The sequence below is a fragment of the Pinus tabuliformis genome, chromosome 8, assembly GCF_031772625.1.
Source record: "Pinus tabuliformis cultivar Carrire ecotype Pingquan chromosome 8, CPIR1, whole genome shotgun sequence".
NCBI classification, from domain to species: Eukaryota; Viridiplantae; Streptophyta; class Pinopsida; order Pinales; family Pinaceae; genus Pinus; species Pinus tabuliformis.
In genome coordinates, this window is record NC_142294.1 from 1,247,613,400 (window position 1) to 1,247,636,857 (window position 23,458).

Genomic DNA, 23,458 nt, shown 5'->3' on the forward strand with positions numbered 1-23,458 from the left:
ATTTAACATCTTTCATCATATGTTCCAAATATGAAGGGACAATCAAGCATGCAAATGGGTTTCAAAGTCAATTAATTAACTTCCCCCATTCATTTCACCTCTTTACTTAACTAATTCCCCATAATAAAGTTCAAAGTACTTAAAACCTTTAAGTCAAAGAGGCTCAGAGCATTTCTTTGACTTTTGGAGGGACCAGACCCTCGGCTGAATGACTTATGGATATCAAGTGCTAGATTCCCCTCATAAAAGTTCATCCCCCTTTCATTTCATTCATTTCCCTAATAATACTCCTTTTCCTAAGGTTAAAACACTTTTTGCCTAGGAAAAGCAATTTTCCCCTATATAAAACACTATTCATACCAAAAACCCAAAAAAATGCTTTACCCTAAGTATTAATGTAAATATGTGAAAACATGTAATTCACAAAAAAGTATTTTTCTTATTGTTCTTCCCTTTTCTGCCCATCTTTCATATTAATTACTAACTTTATTATATTAAATCCTGATAAATCCAATTTCTGTATATATTTAACTCCTATGTATAAATTAACCCTATACCCTAGTTTAATTATAACCTATGATTTTCACCTAAAACCCGACCAAAACCTTTAACTGGTTGATCTACGATCATGTTAATAAAGTCCCCTTTAATCCTACATTAATTACCCCAATAGCCTAATCTCACTTTAAGCCATTATTAAACCCTGATACTGCCGTAATTAAGTGCCCGTTGGGCCCCCCAGTAGCCTCCCCCCAACTTCTCCACCTGATTATCATGTGATCATCCCCCTCCTCATCCGAAGGCTCTCATCCATATCAGGCGAATCTGACATCCATCCTTTACCCACCAGATAAAGTGGTATTCCCCATGGCCCCTAATTCTACGTGTCATTCGATGAGTGGAATTTGGTAGCCCCTCCCAAATACCACCGAGTGCCCAGAAGTCATGCAAAATGAACTACTTACGACCCTCCCGCTATGCAACAAATTAACAACTATTCACCTGTACCCGCCAAAAAAAACTTATTGTGTATAAAAGCCAAAATCCCCAAAATTGTTTGTTTTCACTGAATTTTCATCTACAAGCCTCTATATGCATGCACAATACCTGCAAACATCGAAGCCATCAACCCACATACAACTTCACTCCAAAGATGCTGCAGACAACCCAGTCGGCCTTGCAGCCTATACAAAGCCCCTTCAACCACTTGCAGTCACCAACCACCCTACTCAGAGCCAATTCACCCCAGTTCCAGGTATTTAAACTAGAATTGACCAAATACCCTATCAATTTCAAAGTAACTAGTTGTTGAGTGTTTTTAGTTAAGTTAAAACATAATTAAAAATGCTCAAGAGCTCAAGCCTACTCCTTGCATAATACTGTTTCCCTAAAAAACTTGAAATTACCCCCATACTCAAATCCACAAGAACTGAGTATGGTTGTCCCAATTGCTATGGATGTGGGACCCATCTCTACACCCCATTTAGACCTGGACCACCTTCCCCTAGCTAATAAAGATTTCTAGATAAGAGATACCACTATCATAAAGCTTCTGCTTAAAATACATTGTCAAAGTAGGGAGAAGTTCCTGAACCAGGCTGATGAAATTCACCATTGGGAGTTAAATTTTCCCAAGTACTAGCTCCCCCAAGTCCACATTTTTCCTAAAATTGTGCATATGTGCTATGCTTGTTATGTCCCAAGTCACAGAACCATCATGTCTCATGAACAGAAGATCCTCTTCACCATCACTGTTGAGTCTATAAATGAAATGCTGCAGCTCCAACTAGGTTCAAACCTCACTCCCCTCTCAATTAAATATCTATTGGACTTATATCCCAAACTCAGCTCTGCAAAATTGGCCCAATTTCTCCAAACCTTCATCATAGAAGAGAAGCACATCCCTAAAGCCCCCCCTCCATATGTAGCAACTATATTTTCCCCTTGGGGCCAAAATATTGTAGCTATGATATCTTGTGTTTTGGGTTACTCCACAAGTGAGTATATTGATGAAATTATCCTCGCTTTCATGTCCATCTATACCCCAGGACAGCCTCCTACAACCATTTATGACTTTGCCACATTCATAGCTGACAGGATGCATAAGCAGTTTACAATAATGGGGAATGAAAGGGTTTTCAAATACTCCTCAGTTTTATACCATATGTTCTTATATTATCGATCAGAGAAATTCCCATTCACCCTCCAAAAGTTGGACACCAAGGGTCAACCCAGGTCAGTCATTTTTTGGACCCCATTAATCCACGAGTATCAGTCTCCATACTCTTATTTAGACTTCATTGACTTATTTGTACATCTAGTTATGACAATGTTGACTGGAAACCCTCCTCCAAGAATCAGTCCAGAAATAAAGAGAGTCCTTCAAATGACAAAGCATGCCAAAGTGGGTGACTGGTACCTTTACAAGAACCACACAGAAATTAGGATATATGGTTGCATGCTTGCACCATATAAATGGCCAAGATACCTCCCTATGAGGTTGTTTGCATTAGAATACTATAGGCAAATTATCAATACAGATGAGGTAAACTTTGTCAATGCCAATAAGAAGGCCAATTTGAAAATAAAAGACCAATTAGGCCCCTTCATATGTAACTCTAGGGAGGTTGTGAAAGAGGTAGATTTGATACTATATAATATGAAATTCCAAAGAAGTTTTGTTTGGAGATATGACCCTTTGGAATTCGTCACCAAGAAGAGGAAAAAGGTCAATCTGGAACCTTTTATTCACCATACCATACATGAGACTGAAGCCTATGCCAACCAATCAGAATGGGTGGAAGGAACCCTAGTTGATCAAGAAAGCACTATAATAGACATAGAGAATGTTGTAATCGATCTGGAAGAACAACTTAATGAGGGTTCTTTCCTGCAGGTGCCAGAATAATCAAGCAGGCTAGAGACAACCATGAGTACCCCCTTAGTTGTGCAGACTCCCCTAAATGAGGAGAAGAGCCATCACATCAGCAAGGGCCACTTCACAAACTTATGCAGATACAAGCCAAGCAAAAAGATAGAGAGTGAGTCCTATCTCTGAACAGGAATACACAAAGGAAACATTAGAAGTCACCAACACAGAAGGAAATAGGAGCAAGCCCATCACCCCATCGGAAGGCACACCCTCCACATCAAAAACTCAGGTGTTGGAAAGGTAGCTCAGTCTTGAAGTATCTTCGTCCAGAATGCCTGCTGACAAAGACCAAGACATCAAGGAAAGGTATAGGGAAATAAAAACAAGGAATGAGAAGCTTAAGGTCCAAACTTATGCCCAGTAACAGAAGATGACCCATACCAATCAAACCAGGCTAATATTGGCCTTGATATCAAAGAGGGGTAAATGTACATGAATTTTATCAAGCCTACAACTCAACAACCAAAAACAGCCTCACATTTCAAGAAAGTAGATTTTGAAGTGCTGGCAAGGGATATCCATCCCATAGACCAGATTGAGCTACACAAACAAGAAGGGGAGATGATATACTCCACATTGACAAGAAAGGCCATAGCTACCCACCAACTATAGAATTCCTTAAAAAACTACGCAAGGAACTGATACTCAATAGTGAATGATTGAGCGATGTTGGTTAGTCTTCTGAGTTGGCTGGCGAGGAAGGTGCGGCCAGAGGGGACTGGGGAGGCTATGGTAAGTCTCTGGCAAGTATCTACGTGCTAAGTGACCTGGGCGTAGGCTTAAGGCATTCTAAAGTGGAACTTTGGAAGTCTTTAGAGCTTAATACGGAAGCGGAGGCAAGACCTTAAGTCTATTTACCGTACCGTAGAGCTATTACCGTAAGCAAGACCTTAATTAAGGCAGTCTCTCTCTAATACCTTAGGGAAAGTTACTAAGACTGAAGCTAGATTCTCTCTAGTAGGATTTACTGTACTAAGGAGTGGTTAGCTGAAAGCAATAGAGGATTTACAAGCCTAAGAGCTATGGAGAGATGGCCCGTCCTGAGAGCTATGAAGATATGACTGCCCTGATAGCTGTGGGGGGATAATAGAGCTATGGATATAGATGGACCACCCTTAATATTTATAGGGGTTTTCCCACCTTGAGAGCAGGGATATGATAGTCCTGAGAGTGATGACCACCCTTAGAGTTATGGGGGAATGATTGTCTTAAAAGCCATGTAAGTATGACCATCTTAAGAGCTATAGGAGTATAACCGTCCTAAGAAGAGCCATGGAGGTATGACCACCCTGAAAGCTATAGGGGATAGCCACCCTTAGATTTATAGGGAATGATTAATTACCGAACATGGAGGCAAGCGGTTTTTTTCTCTCTTTTTTTCGCTCTCATTATCAAACCTTCTCTTCCGGCAAGTGGTATCGATTATTCCCAACTAGGAGGCAAGCTTTCGTGATCATTACCAAATATGAAAAACCATTATCTCTAAACCTCATTTGTGTAACCTTGCTCTCCTTTCCGGACCTGTTGTAAAGAAGATCTTCCCTTCCATTTTACTCGAAACCAGACTCTATTAAACCACTCATATCTGCATAATTCCAGTTGGAGAAGGCCTCCTCATAGGCCAAGGACACAAGAATCAAGTCCTTAGAGGACTTAGTAATTGAATTGGGACATGATCCCAAGGATATAAAAGCCACATAACAACTAATTAAGAAGAAAAATAATGATATCGCTACACTCAAGAAGCAGCTAAAGATACCCCAGCTACATCATCCACAAGCATTGGATGTCCTAGAAGCCAGTAGGTGCATGAAGAAATCTTGGACTTACTCTTGAAATTGAATGACCAACTGAAAGAGACTGAAAAGGAATTGGATACTTTGATCCAATTAAAACAAGCAGATGTGGCCATCTCTTCAACAAATGTTATCCCCACAGTCTCTACAGCAGTTCCATCCACACTAGTAGCAGCTTTGGCACCTACAATTCAACTTGCAACAGCATTGCTAGCAACAACATAATGTACATCAGCAGCAGGTACATCAGGAGAGAAAGTAGAAGAAGTTGTGAAAGCCATGGAAGAAATGGCCATCTAGAATACAGAGATGAAAAATCTAAAGGAAAAGGTGGCAAAGTTGGAAATTGATTGCAAACTAGCCCAACTCAAGCAAAAAGAAGAAACACAAAAGGCACAAAGAATGGGTGAAGAATCAAAATCCTAGATAAGGATTTAACACTGGAAAATCCACTTGAAAAAACCAAGGAAATGCTATGGGCCAATATCATTGACTTTGTCAATGATATTTGGCCATCAATCCAATTTATTTTTGAGAAAACAAAGCTAGTAAAGGTAGCTACTGAAGCTATCCAAAAAGTAAAGGAGGAGTTGGGAAATAAGCCAGAGGATGCAAATAGACTCATCGACTTCTTCAACAGCAAGAATAAATATGAGCTCCAAGAGCTAAATATAGAAGATAGGACTGCTACCATCTTAGAAATAATGAAGGTCGTTTCCAAAAGGAACCTTATGCTTAATTTGGAAGAAAAGTGCCACCATATGCAGGTAGCCATTGATAGGTTCATGGCTAAATTTTAGATTTTTACGGAGAAAGGATTGCCCAGTCCTATGGTCATCAATGACAAACTCATGACATAGTTGGACTATCGTGAAAGACTTAGAAATTGGTTAAGGAAAAAGCTAGTTCTTCATGCAATAAATCCCTACCCACTAGCAAAGTATTACATGATACATTTGAGAACTTTTTTTTCCTTGAGCATGAGGTAAAACAATTGTTCCTCACCAAGCCCAAATTTGCAAATTATACTGAGGCTGATGAAATATATAGGAGAATGGTAAACGTGAAATTACCAGATGTAGAATGGTGGGAGACAATGACAGATTCACTGTGATAAATAAACAGCTGAAAGTTACTGTGCAGTAAAAATGAAGGCAGTAGGGTGAAATAGGTAGAAACAGCACAACAGGGTCAAAGGGTATCAAGGTTAAAGAGTATCAGTTGAAAGATGAAAGAAAATAAGATTCCAGCATGAAACTCCACAACTGTAAGCCAGCATAAAGGGCTACACCTCAACCATAAAGGCCATCACAACCATAATAAAAGGGACAACAAGAAATAGTTCATTAGTTGTCTCTATCTTCTTGCAAGAAGATATTTGTATTTCCTAAAATACATCTCAAGTTGTTTTGAGATATTTTTTAATAAGTTTTTGTACAAATACTTCACAATTTGAAGTATGTAGGGGTGGATTCCAAAATATTTCTATAGACTTTTTCTCTCAAATAAAAAATTCTATTATATCAATGACTGGGTTGGCTTGCTGGATCAAGGAATAAAGATCCGATATTTTACAGGATTCTTGTGTAAAGCGAAATACAAATAAGTATTCTCTCATGTTCAATGTTGTTTTTATTCAAGTTTTTTCCATAATCTTTTATGTATCTCTAAAATCTAAATGTTATAACATGGAATGATATTTCAGAAATTGCTTAAATGCACTCTATCTTGACTGTCATGCATTATTATATGTTTTCTTCACAAATCTAAGTTAAGGAATTCTTTATTTCTCCTTATTTTAGGTGACTTATTGTGATCTATAGCAAAGGATTCTTAATTTCCCTTTGTTTATGATTATCCTCTATTCTTCATTCTGATCCTGGTCTATGGATTCTTGAGTTCCCTTTCACCCTGGTTAGAATTACTTCACCCATTAGGCCTAAAGATTTTCATTTCGCTCTGCTAGCCTGCCCTGTGAACATTCCCTTAATGAATTGGTCCAGTCCTGCTATCCATTTGTTGACTCCATAGCCCAATGGCGTGAAGACCTAGCTCTATCCATCTACTCTAATAATTCCACCACCCAACCTTCAAATCAAAACCAAAACCCCAAGGAACACTAAGGACTAGCCAGAAATCCCATAAGAAACAAAGCTAAATTATATAGTGAGAGTCCTCTCTGAGTCATAGGTTGGCTAGAGCCTATACCTAAAATCTTGGTTTGTGGTTACCTCAGTTTCTTCCTTCTTCTAATAAATTCTAAGGAAAATTCTGAGTGATAACAGGGAGAATTAGGGAAAGGCCCATCAAGAATAAGGTATATAGAATGCTAAATGGCTTTTGGTACTTGAAAGGGCCCACCACACATAAAAAGAGACGTTGCTAGTGAGACATGTGCTTCAATGGTACAAGACAAGTGAGGGGTTATGTGATGGTCTCTATACTAGAGGTAAACTTGAAAGCCTACCCATACTCATGGTGAGGACCGAAATGAAACATTGTATGTAAATTTAGCTCAAACACTAAAAATAGTGAGAGAATATTTTTTTACCATTAATTACACATAAAGTTATGAGTTACAAGCACCACATTTGCATAAGGATGGTGAGGTTGGAAACTTCAGTACCCTTGGGAGAGAACAACTTTTTCAGTTGTGGAGGATTTATAATTATTTTCTTTAGAAGTGTTGAGGAAGATGGAGAAATTATGCTTCATATTGAGCAGAATGTGTTAGACACTTTCGAGAAAGTCTTTGTAAGAACTTTAAAAAAATGTAAAGTTTCAAACAAAAATAAAAATACCTTATAAATCAATTGTTGTTTAAAATTTGTTTTCAGTTATTTATAACTTATAAATAAAGTGTGGAGTGAAAATGTTTCCATTTTTCCTTCTTGGAAGAAAAAGAAATAAAAATATGGAAATTTTGATGGGAATTGGAACTTTACAAAACATTGCAATTTCCTATACATATATGATACTTAAATTATTCTTCTCATATTAAAAAATTAATCAGTCATATATTCAAATTTAGAAATTTTAACATTATCATAAATTCAAATTTAGAAATTTTAATAGATTGTCCTATTTTATCAAAATATGCACAACATCACAATTTCACCTTTATTTAGGAGGAGAATCTAGGTGACAATTTCAACTTTATTTATGAGGAGCATCTTGATGGTCAAGGTTTGCTTGCCACGTTAAGAAGTGACTATACCTATATTTATTGAAAGTGTGTCCATGATGATGATGGTGTTGGTTAAACGCTTCCCTCCCTAACTCATTTTCTTGAATGAAAGATAAAAATGATCTCTATACCATTGGAAATTGTAGTTTTACATTCTCTAATTTGCAACCTTAATTAAAGTGAGAAACTCAATCCATCCCAATGATCGAAATCAGTATTGATTTCAATGATTTTGAGTTCACCAGATTCCAAAAACCCTTACTATGAAGTATGTTATGTGCAATCAATTCTTATTTAAAACCCGTTTGTACGTCCAAATCAATGATTTTTAGTTCAACAGATTCCAAAGCCCCTTACTATGGAGTACCCTATGTGGAGTCGATTCTTATTTAAAACCGGTTTGTACATCCCCAAAATATTTGTTGTATAATGTCAATCTCATGTGGCACAGGAAAGCAATCTAGTATGTCTTCCCAATAGACAGTTCCTCTACAACATCCTACTCAAGGCGCCTCTCATCCTTCATGTACAATTCCTCCAAGCTAGTTCGCTCTTGTTGGTATCTCTCCTCGTCCTTTTCCAGCAAGAATAGTTCCCCCAGGTATTTCCCACATAGGTGCAGTTCCTCCAGATCGTTACATTTCTTATTCCTGCCATCGTGGATCCTTTCCACTCCTGTAATGGCCACATTGATTCTTCTTAACACCACATTGGGGATCTCGATTTGGTACATTAATCCTCTTGTAAAAGCTCCCCCTAACCAACTCAAACCTTATACAACTTTGACCCTAGTCCAATTGGTTCTTACTATACCTTCCTTTGCTTTAGTTCCAGAGCAACCTTAGTAGGAAGCCACTCCTCTTGTGAAATAACTTGGTGAGGGTGGAAAATGTTAGAAAAAAATATAAAAAAAACAAGGTGCCCCAAGCCGCTCCCACTCCTCGTAAGCCATCTAAACCCTCTCCTCCATGTGCTTTGTGTGATGTTGTTGGGAATTCCACCAATAATTTTCCTTATCTCCCCCATATTAAGAATGTGGTCTTTGATACTTTTCTTGACCCTAACATTTCTGAGTTCCATGTTATCTTAGCCAAGCCCACAAAGGAGAACAAAACCTTCTGCAAAAAGCACCCTTATGATTTGTGTGATAATCATGGACATTATTCCCATCACTTTTCTCATCTCGAAAACTTTTGTGACACACTTCAAGTGCTTCATGAGCTAGATTTTTCTCATAGTGATTCCAGTTCCCCTCTACCTGTGGGTTCTTGCCCCAATTTTTCACCAAGATAAAAGGTTTCTCAACCCACCATTGTGTTTCACCATCTTAATGTTGATATGAAAGATATTTATGCCCCTATTCTCTTCCTTTCGTCATCCATGCGGTCAATCTATTCATAGTCTTTAGGATTTTGGTATTTTTCCTCTTTCAAACCTTCTTTGGAGGACACTTTGGGCTCAATATCGGTAGATGTCACATCTGCTAGTCATGTGTCCAACCCTTGTGACAATGTGTATGTGAAACTTGTCTCTGATGACAATGTTTTACGTAGTTCATCTTCATGATGTGGTCTTTCTTCCTCCTATCCTCCCATCTTTCATTCTGGTGAAGACATCATGGAAGCCATGACTGCCCCTTATTATCATTGGGAGGATATGTATGATCCTACGTACTTCCTTCCACATCAAACACATGATCAATATATTGCGGAATCCAAAGAATTTATTTATAGTGAGATCGATTGGTTAAAAACTCGCATCCCTACACTAGATGATTTAAAAGAAGGAAATATGGCCAACATTTCCCCTACCATCACGATTAACATTTCAAATAAATCAAGGGTTGAAGAAAATATAACCTTGGGGACATAATGTACCCCGAAAGAAATTGAAGCTTACACTAGGTTATTCAAAGAATTTTGTGATGTTTTCACATAGTCTTATTCTAATATGCTCAAAATTGATCCTCTCATTATCGAAAATCACATCGACACATGGCTTGATGCCATTCCCATCCTCCATAAGAAAATGCCTATTCATCCATCTAAGAAATATGATATAAAATATGAAATTGATAAGCTCAAGTAGGTTTGTTTCATTTATCCTATTGAGTACAACACATGGGTGTCTAACCCTATTCCTGTTTTGAAAAAATAAGGCACCATTCATGTTTGCACAAACTTGCATGATATGAGAAAATATTATCCCAAAGACAATCTCCCCACACCTTTCATTGACCAAATCATTGACGAGTGTGCAGGACATGAGGTCTTATAATTTATGGATGGATTCTTGAGGTACAACTAAATATGTATTTGTTTTTTGATCACCTAAAAATTACCTTTACTAGTCCATGGGAACTTTTGCTTATAGGATCATGCCTATTAGTTTACAGAACGTTGGGGTCATTTTTTAGCATGCCATGTCCTATTGTTTTAATGACCTGGCTCACATTATCCTTGTGTATCTAGACGTTCTCACTACTCATTCCAAACTCCGGTCGCAATAGCTTGATGATTTGTACACCATCTTCCTCTAATGTTGCAAGTATAACATTCGACTTAATCCCCTTAAGTGTGTCTTTTGTGTTCTTTCTGGGTGGATTTTTGGCTTCATTTTGTCCAAAGATTGTTTCACCCTTGACCCTCTCAAAGTTCAAGGTATCCTTAAACTTCCTCCTCCTCACACAGATTGCAAACTAAAAAGGCTCCAAGGGAAAAGCCAAATTTCTTCATCGATTTGTTCCTTACTACACCACCACGTCTCATGGGTTTCTTAGACTCCTTTGATCTAACATTCCATTTATTTTTTATGATTAAGCTCAATAGTTCTTTGATGCCCTCAAATGTTCCCAAATTTTTTCTCCCTTTATTAGCTCATGTAACTTCGAGAGGGACTTCATCTTGTATATCTCAGCTTCCACCTATTTAGTTATCGGGGTCTAAATATAGGAATATTGAACCGAAAATGCGAATTTCATCTATTATTTCAATAAGAACCTTTACAAAGCCCCTATTCCCTATTGACACGAAGAAAATTCAGAGTTGGTTATTATGTTCTCTTTTTAGAAACTCCGTCATTATATCCTTATTCGTACCATCAAAGTTGTGGTTAATTCTGACCCCATGGCTTTCCTCTTGAGTTGTTGGATCATTAATGTAAAATATTCTTGTTGGATCGTTACCCTTTAGGAATTTGATTTATAATTTGTCACACCCAGGAGTAAGAAAGTTTTATCCATACTAGTGCACTAGACCTGTCAGTAAATGACGACCTTCTAGATGAACACTTGTTTATTATAAACTTAGATGTCCCTTGGTATGGACATCCTCACTTATTTGTGAACCCAGAAATTCAACCCCCATCTTACTTGTGATGATCAATGACGTATTTGACATCAAGCTCCTCACTATCTCCTCATCAATGACAATCTCTATACTCTCGTTGTCGACACTTTCCTTCCTCCAGAAGCTACAGAAGTGTTCAATGCCTATCATTTTGGGGCTTGTGGTAACCATCTCTCTAGAATGGCCAATACCTAGAAAATCATGCATTAGAGAAAAAAAATTACTTATGTCTTTAGCGATTGCATTAAGGAAGTCAAACACTATCATAATTATCAATTATATTCCCCAAAGGCTTCAGCTCCGCCCGCTCCCCTCCATCCTGTCATTGCAACCAGTCCTTTCTATAAATGGGCCATTAAATTTATGGAGTGTTGAACTTCATCTGCTAATAACCATAATTATATTATTATGGTTTTCAACTATTTCACCAAATGGGTTGAGGCCATACTTGTAATTAATAACACCACAGCTACTGTAACCTTCTTTTTCTTTAACCATGTTATCACTCGATTCAGGGTTTCGAAACAATTCATTTTTTAGCATCGCACAATTTGAAGATGAGATATGGCATGAGCTATCCTCACTGTTGGGATTTGAACATCAATATTCATCATCTCATTACCCTTAAGGAAATGGAAAAGTTGATGTTGTCAATAAAATCCTTAAATATATGCTTCAGTAGATGGTAAATAAGCACAAGATCAACTCACATCTTATGATCTTCCCTACATTGTGTGCCTATAGAACATCTGTCAAAACTGCCACTGGGTTCACTTCTTTCCACCTTGTCTATGGACAATAGTTAGTCTTACTGATCGAGTGTGAAATTCCCTCCATCCACCTTGCTTTTGAACTCCTCCTGGACATCCAACATTTAGAACAATGATTCATCATGCTTCAACGCACCAATCGAGACTACCATGTTTCCTTACAAACCATTGAAGCAGCCAAAAATCACACCAAATTTCAATTTGACCATAAAGTCCACCCTTTTACCTTGTTCTTGTCTATAACCAAGTTGATGATTTCCTAGGGAATTGGAAGTTTGAACCATTATGGTATAGTCCTTATATCATTCGTAAGTTTTTGGGAAATGGGGCATACCTTCTAGAGGATCCATAAGGAGAAATTCTTCCCAACCCTCGAAATACACTCTACCTGAATAAATTCTACCCATAGAATTTCTCATTGAAATGCATGAACATTCTCTTTTCTTTACTACATTTAGGTAGATTTCATCCCCCATCATCTCATTCATTCTCCTATTGTTCCTTTTAGATGGATCCATCATCAACCCCATATATCGTTTACGTCGATGGTGCGAGTTTCTTTTCGAGGAATCTAGCCTCAGCAGCTTGGGCCATTTTTACCCCTTTGCATTCTTTAGTACACTTCAACGGTATTATCATCAGATATTCCACCAATAATCAAGTTGAATATGATGCAATGATAAGTTTGTTAGTTGATTCCTTCGATCATCACATAATTCACCTTCATTTTTGTCTTTATTTCTTTCTACTCATCATGCAATTGAATGGCGATTATCATGTGTGTATATTTAGAAAATATTTACGTGTTAATATTTTGGCACGTGAATTCGTATGCATTTCATTCAATAGTGTTCCAAGAGAACAAAATAACTATGTAGATTCCATTGCAAACAAAATTCTAGATTGGAATTTATCACATGCATATGCAAGAAGACATCCATTAAATAAACAAATGGAGAACCACATCATCACAAAAAGATGCATAACCATAATTTGTATCATGATATCCATCGTATAGTGTTTGGATTACACTACTCTAAATACATCTGACATTCCCATAACATGCTACATACAAAAATGGGGGCACACATGCCCATATGTCTAATCATTTCCCCTGGAAGGTCCCAGGGTAGTGGGGCCACTCCCCTAGCTTGTAAGTCTCTAACTGCCTGACCAACTATTGTTCCATGCCTCAAGATCACTTGCTAATCAGAGGGAAGACTCATAGACATATTTCTATAATGTTCTTCCAACTCGTGTCACCCATACTCTGAAACCCTGGTAAGTACTAGGTCTAGCTTACAATAGAGATCCTTTAGTAATACATCACTATCTAGTCTTTGTTGTAATGTTGACCCCTTTTGACCTATAGCCCCAGGTGACGCAACGTGTCCCAGATATCATGTCGGCTTCAGCTATGCTATATCTACATGACACAAGTTTTAAAATCATTACCACATACATATATTTTCTAAACTATACATACAACCAAATATAATAACTGTCTTACCATCTGATCCCCATGCTTGTCCTAGTGGACATGGTACATCATGATCCCCCTAGAAGTTCATTTTGTTGTATGGATAGTTGTCTATGTAAAGTGGGATCTGATCGCAATTAGCAAAGAACTTAGGTTGGAAGGCCTGTCTGACTCCCCTCCCCCATCCCATCACAGTAGTTTCCCATAGCAGTGCATCCTAGTCTCTTGTGATCCCCCATCACAAATCTGTACATGTGATCAGATGATAGGGATATTCTCAAAGAAGAATGAGCATGTCCTGAAAGAACAATTGTCATTGGCCCTCTACATGCATAGACCCAATTGACATTTCAGTGAAGTCATCAACATCTGTGCCCACCCATAGTACGTCCCTCCCAGTACACTCTCCATTATCATTATTTGCCTTCTAGAAATGCACTAGAAGGCAAGACTACCCAAGATCCATACCACATTTCTGGTCATATCTTGTGCCTGAAGCCTCTACAGGCTGTATCTAAATTTTTGTATTGTTTACCTGAGTTACAAGTACACAATGACGATCCATAAACTCTCTAATATGCCTCCCATGAGGCAACACTACATGAATCACTCCCACAACCCACAAGGGTGGAAACCCTATCAAAATATATATGTCTTGGAACATGATCTTGATCATATGCCCCTGTATCACAAAGGCCTCCCAATGTAGGTCACATTAGCTCACAATCTAGGATAAAAGTGTCTCGCCCGCCATCATTAATGGGTTCTCCAAGAACTTGAGTAACCCATATCGTGCTAGAGCCCCTCTAACAACTTGATTCCCTTAAATCTCAGTACAAATATCTTCAAAGTCCCATTCTCTCCATAGCAGCTTTAAATCTACCATACCTACCAAAAACCATATTTTTTTTTTATTTTAGAGTCATAATATACATTTTCAGACCTCAGATTCAACTTTTAGGAAACCCCCAACATTGTTTCTCCCTCAGGTTTTGGCCATAGTTTTCCCTCCAAACATTGTGTGGGGTGCACTTTTCAACCCCTTTTCTGCACCCTAGGGTGAAGAAATAGGCCTAATAGGTTTGTTATGACCATGAAGTAGAGAAAGGGTTTTCCCAAGTCAACTAAGGTCGTAATCTAAAAATTTAATCCATGGAAAATGATGAGTAAGGTTAGGACACATACTTGAAAGTCATAGGTCTAAATTTCGACGGTTGGTTTATCCGCTATGAGCTCACAAAGATTTAGGGCCTCCTCCTCCTCTCCAAATTTTGCAACAACCCAATGTGCAAATGAATTGGATTTGGGGGCAAGAATCCCTTTTATAGGGAAAATGTGACAACTTCGAGTTAAAAGTTGATGTAATAAAGTAAAAATAAGACCAAGGTGATGGGACACGTATTCCAAGCTAAATGTTGGGAAAAAAATCTTAGTGTGGGTGTTCACTTGGTTTATTATGGCTAGGTAAAATTGGAAAAGGCAATCACAAAGTATTTAAAAAGGAAAAGAGGCATTAATTGGCATTCTAGTTTATGAAAATAAAAGAAAATAGGAGAAAAGGGAGGTGAAAGGTCAATGGTTGCATGTGAGAAGTAAATTGAAGAAAAATAATGGAAATTGAAGAAAATAGTGGCCTCAATGATAAAAGGGCTTTTGAGGATCAGTTCACAACATGTTTGTGAGTTTAGTTTTGTAATTAGTCTCAAAGAGGAGAAGGAAAACAAGCAAGCAAAGGAAGTACAAGGAAAGCAAAGGAAGGACAAGGAAAGTTAAGGAAGGAAAAGGAAAGCAAGGATAATGAAAGGAAAAGATGAATTAAGAAGCTTCAACAGGAACACTTGCAGGTAATAGATTGCATGTACAATTTCCTACTAGTTTTGGAATGAATGGTATATTCATGTGTGTATTTGGTTTATTTTTCTTCAGTGGCATGGATTTTTTTGGGATTTGGCAGTGGTTTTATATTTTAATTTCCATTTCTTGATAGTAATGGTGTGATGGTATTCCTTCTCACTTGATCTTTGGATTTCCATAAGGTTTTGGATCTGGGTGAGGTGGTCTCAGGAAAATCACAAGGGTTTGAGATGGAGATGGTTTTTTTTGGGAAGCCCTCAATCACTAGGTAGAGATAGGAAAATCATCAAGGGATGTTGAAGGAATTATAAGGTATCCAAGCTCAGTTTTTTTCTTGATCTAGGGACTGGTTTAGGTGAGATCATGTTATGGTGAGGGTGTAGGTGGTTTAACCTATGGATTGGTTTATCCTAGAAGAGCCTGTATTCATGTTTGGAATATGGTTTGGGGTGATTGGATGAAATAAAAATTTGGTTTAGCCCAATCTATTGTTGGGTAGTACATGGAAGTTCCTGACTTGGTTGGATTTTGCATATGGTTAATAACAACTAAGTTTCTCTTTTCTTTGATGTGTAAATGTCCTTGTTATTATGTGGCTTTAATGGTTGTTTTATCATTATTATTTTGCTATTTATATGATGATTATAAGCATGGCTTTATGACATATTCAAGTTATGGTCTTATCATGTTTGGTTGATAAATGAAAGGTTATTTAATGCATGACCTAATAGATGCTATTGCAACTATTGTGGGAGGGCATTAGTCCTTCTTGGTAAACCTCAGACAAGTTTCAGATCTCTATGTTCAAATATGCATTCATGATGTATAGGTTTGATGTTCATCACGTGTTTGACAGAATGTCTATCATGGTTAGGATTGGTTAGGGAAACAACTTATTGAAGTTTTGTGTTAAAGTCTTTTTCTTGGTGTCATTTATTGTCTTGAGAAGTCTCATCAAGTTTTGGGTAGTGGTCTGGATACCATCCCTCAAAAGTGGCTTAAATATCGCACAAAACTTACTAAAAAGGATTGCAACCTATCCCTTGTAGGCTTGTGGGAGCAACTAGAAGGTTTTAGTCACATGGATGCCTTTTCATGGGAGTGACATGGGGTTTAGTTAAGTGAAAGGCTACGTTAACTCAAGGGTTGGACACTTGGAGGGGTTGGGTTGCTCCTGGAGGTCATGTAGCACCTAAGGGAGTTCAGTGATGTCTTAAGTTGTCAAATCCATTTCATTAAGGTCATATAGGAGGTTAATTCTTATCATAGTGACCCTTAGGTCATGTTTACCCTGGGAAAACCATTGAAAGTGGGTAAATGTGGGAGGAAGCAGTTACAGGGTGCTATCAGAGCATGGTTCAACTCTTGGACTGGATGGGTTAGATGCATGTTGTTATGCATGCATTGTCATGGTTATGGTTTTTGTGCATGAGATAATTGCATGAATTTTGTGTCATCATGATGTTGTTGGTATGTTATCATGCTAATTTGCAGGTTGAGATAGAGCAAGAGATGCAGATCATCAAAGCAAGGATGCAGCATTGGACCTCAGGGTAAGAGCGGATCGTCATACAGGTTTGTATGTTGGGTATGTAGGTATGTTGGTTAATGGTCATTATATGCATGTCTATCATTATATTGTTGTTATGGTTACATGCGTGATAGATGCTTGTTAATTAGTGTAATCCTATACACATGCATCAGATATCCATGGGTGGTAGTAACTTGTCGTTATATGCATTATGATCATATGCATGATGATTATGGTCATTGGTTAAGATATTGATGTTATACGTATCATGCTAATATGGAACAAACTATGAAGATTATTATGGTTATGATGTTCAACTATGAGTCGATATATTTATGATTTCTATTCTGGATTGACTTGTGCATATGTAATAGCCTCCTCTGAGATACATTGAGGTATGAGTTTGATTATGTTGTCTATTTGGTTTATCAAACATGGTATGTTTTCAGGTTCCTTCAATGTTTGATTAAATTCATGATATGAGTATGTGTCTATAAGATTGCATCAAGGAATGATATTGTCTTAAGATGGTTGTACTAATAGATTATGTGATGAGAAAACTGATATGCACTTGAGTACAAGTGGGTGATAGTCGTAGTATTATGACTAATGAATATAATTTGACTATGAAATGGTTGTTAGTCTTGGTAAAGGTTGATTCAAATCAATAGATCTAATTTCTTGTTATTTAGAACATGTGGCTCACATGTGCAAACAATTTCACGTCAATATGATTGGTATTAGCATGACAAGGTAACAATTAATTTGTTTATATAGCTAATAGTTGGGTGATGTGACAATCCATAGTAAGACTTGATTGCATCAAGGAAAAAGGTAAAATAAAGGAATTGGGTGAGAATTGCTTTGGACATGTTTGGAAATAGTAGTTACAAATGAATGAGTGCTTGCATGAATACATGACGTCTTCCGCACCTTGATTTTTTCTGACACTATATGGATATGTGCTATATTCATGAATATGCATTTGACATATATAACATTTGGTTTCTAGTTATGGCTAGATTCATCAAGTAATTGGAGTCCTTTGATAGATGGCATCAATGTGTTTAGGTACAATGCAATGTTCTTGGCACAACAAGGTAAGGTAATTAGTATATTGTTATTATATCTATGCACCGACAATTGTGTGTTTATGGAAGTATGATATAGGAGTTGCATGGAAGGAGAGACTTCCATGAAATCTTGAAGAATGCTCGGGTTGAAATTTCCCTTGGAAGCATTGGGAACCCATGAGGAGTGAATCATGGCGTTTGTTTCTAGTCTTGTCTTTTCGGTGTTTTGGTGATTTTCTGGCACTTGATTTTCATTTTTGTTTATGTCTGGTGCATAGCCATCCCACCTTGTTTGTGGTGTTGTATTTTTATTGTTTTTTCATGGTTTTCTTTTGTTCTTTCCCTTTTACATTTTGAGAGTCTTGGGAATTGGTTTGGAAAAGAAGAAAGTTATTGGAGATTGGGGAGAGTTGAATAAAGTCCAATAGGTAATGTAAGACTTGAATGAAGCTTGGTGCATGAGTAAAGGGTAGATGAAGCCAAGAGTATGGCAATCAATTGTATTGGATGAGTCGATTGGGATCAATGGATGGTGGTAGTATATTCATGAGAAAGGTAACAAAAAAGGTAAAGTAAATGGATTTGAGGTGTCAGATGCCTTGCCTACGTTGGGAACTGTTGTTCTCAATGTTGTGTATAGATAAACGAAGTTTTCTTAACCTTGACCTTATGATATCTGGTAATTTTGTTGTGATTATGATGATGTTGACGTATATGTATATGTATATGTATATGTATGTATATGTATGCCATTATCTGAAAGGATTGGCTAGGATCATCCTTGTGGAGGAATGATTGCAGATGCAAGTGAATGGCATGAAAAGGTTCTTGGTTTCATGAGGAATCAGGTGGGAAGTGTAGCCTTGACAGATTTATGAGGTTAGTATTATATGGATATTATTTGATATTATGTGATTATACTATGTCTAGGTTTATGCTATGATAGGTAATGTTGAGGGATACATCAACAGAATGAAAGCAGTGGAATCTACGACATGCTAGGACAATAATGGGCAGTGGGAAGACACTAGAAGTAAGGTTTCCTAGAAGAGACAGCGTGGTTGTGGATGTGCAGTACTACTATTGTGTATCTATTATACATGATGTACCTATGGTGTTGTGTGCATGTTGCATATATGGTATTGTGTAAATATAGTGTTATGTGTGTGTTGTATATGTGGTGCTATGTGCATATGTTGTTGTGTATGTGTTGTATAGCAGTGCTATGTACATTTGGTGTTGTGTACGTGTTGTATATGTGGTGTTGTGTACATATGGTATCATGGGCATGTTGGATATCCAGTGTTGTATACATATGGTGTTGTGTACATGTTGTACAATATGTGGTATTGTGTGCATGTGGTGTTGTGTACATGTTGTACATGTGGCGTTGTGTGCATGTGGTGATGTGTACATGTTGTGCAGGTGGTGCAATGTACATTGGGTGTTGTGTACATGTTGTTCGAGAAGTGTTCTTTACATTGGGTGTTGTGTATATTTGGTATGGTGTTATGGGTATTTTGTGGTCAATGTATCACGACATGTGTATTTGTGGTATTGCATGATGTGTAAGTATATGTATTGTGTTATACACTAGGTGTAGGTGTATGTGTCATGTTGTACACTGGGTGTAGGTGTATGTGTCATGTTTTACACCGGGTGTAGGTGTATGTGTGGCATTGTACATCAGGTGTAGGTGTATGTTTTGTGTTGTACACTAGGTGTAGGTGTATGTGTTGTGTTGTACAGTAGGCATAGGCATATTTGTCATGTTGTACACTGGATGTTGGTGTATGTGTTGTAGTGTACTCTATGTATGTGTATGTATTGTGTAGTGTGATGAGACAAATAGGTATGGGACTCTCTAGGCCATTGTTATTGCTATTGAGGGTTGAGGTGGTGTTTTGATGCCATTTTTTATTGATATTGAAGGTTGATGCAGTTTAGCCTCAGGATACCCTTAATTGTTGATATTGAGGGAGAAGGGGATTTAGTCTCTAGATTCCCTTGTTTCTTAAAGAGAAGGCACTGGGTGCTTGTCAAGTTTGGAAACTGATTCAATGTGTGTACAAAAAGGATAAAGAATAAAGGAAAAAGTAAAGAACCATTTTAAATATAAGTATAACCATTTTATTTCAGTTTTAATTATGCATGTGATTTATTATTTCGATTTATGATGGTTGCAGGTTGAGATAACCTAATGTGATATGTTTATACATGATGATTTGATCAAAGATTTAGTTTGATTTATTGTGACAGGAAGTAAATAGAATTTTAAGCGTACCTTATTGATGGTCCACCAATGAGGTATGATTTGAATTTATTTCAATTCATTTTTAGTCTAGTGTGAATTATGTGCTTGGTACAGGAACACACGGAAATGACCAGGTTTGGTGGTTGAAACTAATTGCAAGAATTAGCAGCAATGACAAAAGTAATTGGAATAAGCAAGAATATGTTGGTAAAGCATTCAGGACCAAGGCCATTGTGGGACACTGATACCCTATATTGTCCATTGATTTCCATGAGCATGCTATCACCAGTATGATGGTTTTGAGGTAGCAATATGCCTTAGCATTTGGACCTTCAGATGTGTTGATGCCTCGAAAATTGTTGCATCAACATCGGGGATAACCACGCAGTCCAGACCTTAAAGGCAGCTCCTTTTCCGTTTGGTGTGGTGGCTCCGACTGGATATAATGGGACCAGTTTCCCAATGATTGGTAAATAGGATGGATAAATGATTGATTCTCTAATATATAATGATAATGGATGAATGATTTAATCTAAAAGTAAAATTATAAACAACTATCCTATCCCGGGAAATTGCTGCTTCTAGCGTAACTTTTGATGGTCTTCATCCACAAACAGGCATATAGATGACTCTTGTTGGTAAACAAAGATATTTATTCATATGATAATTACTAAGCCCAAATAGTTGAACAAAGTAATCAAGCAAACATTATTACACTATTCCTCATATATATCATAGACATAGATATGATTGAAAGAATAACAGTCCTTAGACATTCAATAGTGAAAAGTACAAGGATTGTTGTTAAAACACATACATATATTCAATGATAGAAAATCTAAACGAATGCCGATTCATATAAAATAATGACACAAGAGCATAGATAATAGTACCATATGTTATTTGAATCACTCCCAATATCAATCGCATTCAAATTCCTTCTTCTAAGTTAGAAACACTTCCACAAAAGGCAATAGTGCACATATCATCAAAGCTTTCTTTGTCAAAATTCAGAATACTGGCCTAGAATTCATAAAAAATAGATCAGAAGCAAAATAGTGTGACTTACTGATTTGAGTTTATATAAAAACTGAGGACCCTTTCCAAATGCATGAAAGGGCCTATAAATACTAATTAAGCTAACTAATTACAAAATAAAAGTGCTATTTAAATGGTACAACTATATTGTGAATATCTCCTCAAAATCTGCTTGTACTCAGTCGGTAGCATGATTCATTGTTTTGGATGATCTCCCTTCGGCTTGAACTGGCAGATATCTAGCATCGGTTGCAATTCTTGAGGGCGACTTAGACGAGAATTCAGTTGGGCGGAATATGTGGCATCTTGGATCTCGGGAATCATGCAACTGATGGCATCAGTTAAACATTTGAGTGCGGCCCTCTAACTGTATGGCTTGATTAAGAAAAACCAAAAGGCATCCCAAGTTAAACTTTGGATGCCAGCGATTAGTCTTCCATTCTTTTCTAATTCCTGACTGCATGTTTGTTACAAGGCTTTGGCCGATGTCAATTTACCTGGATTACACTGTGAAATCATGTTAGACAGATAAAGAGTGTCATTGACAAATTCAATTAAATTGCTAGTAGATAACCGACATCTTGAGGTTTCTCTTTCTTCCTTCATTAGTTGCGACTGCCATTCTAGGAAAAGGATGTCTTTGTGTGACTCTAGAATTTTGGGCAGATCCGCAGCTTGTCCTTCACGGGAGTCTTGCCAAGCAAGAAAGCTGGTTAAGGTCTCATCGGCCTGTTCTAAATCCTGCCTAGCTTCAATTGATTTATCAACTATTGATGTAGTAATCTCACAAAGAGGCTCAACCAGAGAAATGTTATGACATAGCAGTTTTAGTTGTGTAATCAATGCCTTATTGATTTGTAGAGATTATGTTCTGAACTCTTCTATTTGAGGAAGGCTCTGAACTTTTCTACTTCTTGTGACAGTTGAGCGATTCGCTCATCCTTAGTCTTGCTCATTTGTTCATTCATCACCTTTAATCTGGCCAATGCTTCGGACAATTCCCTTTGTTTCTATACTGCACTCGAGTCTATCCTCTATTTCTCTTTGAGCAATTGCTCATTTAATTGACTGTTTGTCTACCACTGTATTGATAGTTGTTGTTCTAATTGTTCTAGTTTTTGTTGTGCTTCAGACACCTGCGACTGAAATGAACAAATTATTTGATCTTTTTCCTTAAGGAGATTACTTACTTTCGAGGCTTTATCCATGGTGGCTTCTGAATACGCTCCGGCATATTGGGAAAGTTTCGTAAGGTCATCAGAAGGGTTAAATTCCTCCTTCCACACCACATTAGCCATCTCTATTTGATCTGGCAAAAGGGAAGATTGATCAAGTCTCCTCATTTTCCTCTGTCTTTTCACCACAGCCCTGTGCTTGGGACTATAAAAGACATCTAATGGTGGTATGTCTTCTATCTATAAAAAAATTTGATCAGATGGATCTTTAGGAATTATTTCCGCATCTTTGCTAATGGGTAGGCCGCTGGTTCCTTCAATTGGAACCATAGTCGTGGTCGTTTCTTGACTGACTGTTACTTGGGGTGTGTCGAATCCTTGTGAAGTCTCGGGATTGTTTATAATATAATCAAATTGTTGCCACTCTTTGAGGAGTTTGGGATCAATTTGAGTCTCTAAATCAATAACTTTACTGTCCTTCTTCTTTTCTTTCTCTTGCTCTGTTCCCTGCTCTTTTCCTTTTTCTGGCTCTTTTCCCTTTTCAGGAATTTTCTGTATAGTAGGAGGATAGTCAATACTCTTTTGTTCAGGCTCACTTGACTTAGTTGTTGGTATAGTAGCAAATAAGTCCAGGGGCAGAGTTTGCAACCTTTGTTCTCTGAGCCTATTGAATTCTACCAGTCCTTCATCATTATATTTCATCTTGGCCAATGTTTTAACCTGAGACAATGATTCTGCTGAAGAAAATAGGTCGTCAAATTTATCTTTTTCATGGTCAAACTTAGTAAGTTTGGCCTATTCAAGCACATTATAGGCAACCTTCCAGGGATCGAATTGCCTGTTAGAGATGGTCGCAAGATAGGGAATATTTATTTTTCCTGTCTCCTTCTCAGCATGTTTGTAATCAAGTAGTGTATAAACACCACATCTCAAAGAGAATATGGGCCATGACTGGTTTTTAGAAGTCCTAAGAGTTTTGGATGTTCTAGCTGTTGTTATTTGGTTAACTAACTCTCGTGCC